The sequence below is a fragment of the Cebus imitator genome, unplaced genomic scaffold, assembly GCF_001604975.1.
Source record: "Cebus imitator isolate Cc_AM_T3 unplaced genomic scaffold, Cebus_imitator-1.0 Scaffold956, whole genome shotgun sequence".
NCBI lineage: Eukaryota > Metazoa > Chordata > Mammalia > Primates > Cebidae > Cebus > Cebus imitator.
In genome coordinates, this window is record NW_016108271.1 from 137,452 (window position 1) to 141,944 (window position 4,493).

The window sequence follows — 4,493 nt, forward strand, 5'->3', positions numbered from 1 at the left end:
GAGTTTCAGTATTTTGGATACCTCACGTAAGTGGAATCATGCATATTCATCCTTAGAGTCTTCCTCTTCTATTTAAGGCCAATTGCTCCATTTGCATTGTAGATCCCATTCTTTCCATGTCTTTGAAGTCTTGTGTTATAAATAATTGGCCCAAGGCTGAAACAAGCTAATGTTTAATCAGTTGGTTTTTAGATTATTAGATGGATGAGAATACCCCACTTGATAATGCCTTTGAAACATGTAATTGAACATTAAAAAGTTAGCCCAATATAGATTTTTTCCTATTTCAATACTTAAGACAAATCACATTCACTTCCCTCTGTATTACAATACCTAGGACTGTCAGCTTCAGTCTACTTAACGAATACTATCGGCATTAAAACCAAGGCCGGTGGGGCTGACCAGGAAGAGTTGACCTTGCTTGGGGCCTGTAGAAGTGATGAAGGTCAAGATTCTAAGTAAGCAAAGAGGATTCTTTCGGTGTTATGGAGAACTGGTGCTCTTTCTTTGTAAGGATTTCATTTATGCAGCTTTCGAGTAGCACAAATTTTCTATTTATAACTTTCTTTCATTTTTCAAACCCTAATAAACAATTTAAAATGTCTAAACTTAAGAAACTCTGTAACAAAACCAAATGGTTTAAAAAAATTTGCCCCACTTCAGGCTAGGCACAGTGGCTCACGCCTGTTATCCCAGCACTTGGGGAGGCTGCAGCAGGTGGACCATTTGGGGCCAGGAGTTCAAGACCAGCCTGGTCACTATAGTGAAACCCTGTCTTTATTAAAAAAAAAAAATTAGCTGGGTGTGGTGGCACATGCCTGTAATCACAGCTACTCAGGAGGCTGAGGAATGAGCATCACTTGAACCTGGGAAGCAGAGGTTGCAGTGAGCTGAGATTGCATCACTGCACTTCAGCCTGGGTATCAGAGAGAGAGACCCCGTCTCCAAAATAATAATAGTAGTAAATAAGATAAAATAAAATAAAATTTGCCTCACTTCAGACCTTGTGGACTTCTTCCAATCCTCAATACCAAAGGCTTTCTTACCACAAGATGTTTAACTATGCTGTGATCTATGACTAAGATGTTTTTATTCCTCATTCCCTAGAGAATCCCTAAGGGACATAAGGTGTAAATCAATATTTTGTAACACTGAATCTGAATGGCAGTATAATCCTTTCCCACTGAAACATTCTTTATTTCATGTGGCATCTTTCTTTGTCCCTTTTCTCCTCCATGTTGTATTGCTGATTCAATATTTGTCTTCCCTACTCAAATGTGAACTCAGTGAGGGCAGAGAACAAAAAATTGTGTGTTCTTTTCTAGTATTTTCAGTGCCTAATACTATATAACAGGGGTTACTAACTCCTGGGCCATGGACCCACAATTGTCCGTGGTTTGTTAGGAACTGGGCTGAACAGCAGGAAGTGAGTGGCTGGCAAGCCAGGAAAGCTTCATCTGTATTTCCAGCTACTTCCCATCACCTGCAATACTGCCTGAGTTCCACTTCCTGTCAGATCAGCAGTGGCATTAGATTCTCATAAGAGTGCAAATCCTATTGTGAACTGCACATGTGAGGGATCTAGATTGCACGCTCTGTATGAGAATCTAATGCATGATGATCTGTCACTGTCTCCTATTGCCCCCAGATGGGACAGTCTAGTTGTAACAAGTTCAGGACTCCCACCGATTCTACGTTATGGTGAGTTGTATAATTATTTCATTATATATTGCAATGTAATAATACTGGAAATAAAGTGCACAATAAATTATTTGTGCTTGAAATCATTGAACCACCATGCCTGACCTGAAAACCTATTTTCATCAAAGGAGCTAAAGCAATATAAAAAGTTATATCTGATTTATAGTTATTCATTGAATTACTATCTCTTCAGTTCTAACATAACAACTCATTTACTGAAACATATCTATTAGCTACCATATATGTTAGCAGTCCCCAACTTTCTTGGAATCAGGGATTGTTTTCATGGAAGACAGTTTTTCCGTGGACCTGCATGGGGGTCTGTGGAAAGTTGGTTTTTGGGAATTAAAAAAAGGAAGCAGAGAAACCACTAAAGGAGGCCATGTAGCAAGGTCAAGTAGACAATTGGAAAAATTAGTCTAGAGTGTAGGGGAAAGATGGGACCCAGAGATATGAATTTGTTTTGGGCCTCATTGACAGGTACAATTGACCCTGGAACAACATGGGGGTTAAAAGCATGGATCCCTGCACAGCTGAAAATCCACATATAATTTGACTCCCACTAATCTTAGCTACTCTTTTTGACTGGAAGCTTCTTGTTGACTGGAAGCCTTGCCAAAAACAGAAACAGTCAATTAACACATATTTTGTGTGTTGTATACTGTATTATTTCACTAAGGTAAACCAGAGTGGAAGCGGTCATCGTAAAGGTTTTGTCCTTGTTTTCTTCACATTGAGTAGGCTGAGGAAGAGGAGGAAAAGGAGAGGCATGGTCTTGCTGCCTCAGGAGTGGCAGAGATGGAAGAGAATCCAGTATAAGTGGACTCATGAAGTCCAAACCCATGTTGTTCAGGGTCAACTGTAGTTCAGATCCACATCAAATATTGACCAAGCTTAGCCAGTTAGATTCCCATAGATTACGAAATCAGTACCTACAGTGCTATTTGTCTTAAAGCTACATAGAAGTATTACTTTTAGAATCAGCAGATTCTCTTCAAGTTTCTCTTAAAGATTTTTGATGTGTGATCATAGGGGACTTAAACAAAAAGTCCCAATATAATTTTCCCCTGAGCTTTATGTACTTTCACAAGGCAATTAAATTCAAAACATAAATCCTGTTTGTTTCTCTTATGAAAAAAAAATATTTTTTCAACATTTTCTCTTATGAAACAAATAAGTAGCTTTTGTTAGAGGATACAAGGACTTAAGAGCCCTACTGTCTATAAACCATAGAGGATTATACACTATGCTTTGGTCGTAAGAACTTGTACTGCCTATATTCCTTTTTTTTTTTTTTTAAGCATTGTAATCATACATACTTAAAGGACACAATTAGGCTGTACACAGTGGGCTCACACCTGTAATCCTAGCACACTGGGAGACCAAGATGAGCAGATGACTTGAGCCCAAAAGTTCAAGACCAGCCTGGGCAATATTGTGAAACCCCATCTCTACTAAAAATACAAAAATTAGTTGGGTGTGATGGTGCATGCTTGTAATCCCAGCTACTTGGGAGGCTGAGTCAGGAGAACTGTTTCAACCTAGGAGGTGAAGGTTGCAGTGAACCATGATGGTACCATTGCACTGCAGCCTGGGTGACAGAGTGAGACTTTGTCTTCAAAAAAAAAAAAAGATGGGGAGGGGATACAATTGATGTTTCAATACACACACACACACACACACACGTACACACATATATATCTATATATAGTATAATGATCAGATTGGGGCAGTGTTACCAGTACCTCATTCATTTATCTTTCTTTTTATGGTGAAGACATTCAAAACCCTCTCATGTAACTATTTTGTAATTTACTAAATCTTACTGTAAACTATTGTCACCCTGCTGTGCAATAGAACACCAGAACTCATTCCTTCTTCATTCTTTTCAGATTAAAATTAATTAAAAAATACTTGTAGAGTACTAAGGACTAATCCAAATGCTCAAGGCACAAAAATGTATATGGCATGATCACAGCCCATATTAGCTTAAAATTTAGAGCCACTGTTCTCCCTGTTATTGCAGTCATATAATTTTCTTGCATGATTGCTGCAATTCACATTCTGTAATCAGAGTATAGATCTCGAAATAAAGTGTTGGCTTAATCGTTGTTGTAATCAAATTGAATTACACATTAATGAAACTTACTAGTATTTTCCTTGCATATTTAATTGTATCTCTTCCCAGCCCAAGTCAAAAAAAAAAAAAAAATGAACCCTTGGAAGAATTACATTTAGAAGTTACAAATCCTAGTCTAAATATTTAAATACATAATATGAAGAATTTAGACTGAAGATTTATTCTGCTAGGTCTGTTTTTTGACGTACTAATAAAGCTGGCCATCTCTGCTGTAGTTTTGCTGATATGTTTAGAAGTAATCTTAAGAAGAAAGTAGCCCTATTAGATTATGTTTACGATGGATAGTTCAATATATAATTTGCCAAAATATTATATTGACTTTACACAAATAAACACACACAAGCCATCATAAGTTCATTTAGAAACTGTTTTAGGATACATTTTTATTCCGGAAGACCCATAATGAATCATATTTTATATCAAGGTAGGACTACCTTTTGCTTCAATATTTTGATAGTGAAGAGCACTGATGCATCAATAAAGTGCTTGTATATTAAACAAATTAAAGATATTTTGTGGGCCGGGCGCGGTAGCTCAAGCCTGTAATCCCAGCACTTTGGGAGGCCGAGGCGGGTGGATCACGAGGTCAAGAGATTGAGACCATCCTGGTCAACATGGTGAAACCCCGTCTCTACTAAAAATACAAAAAATT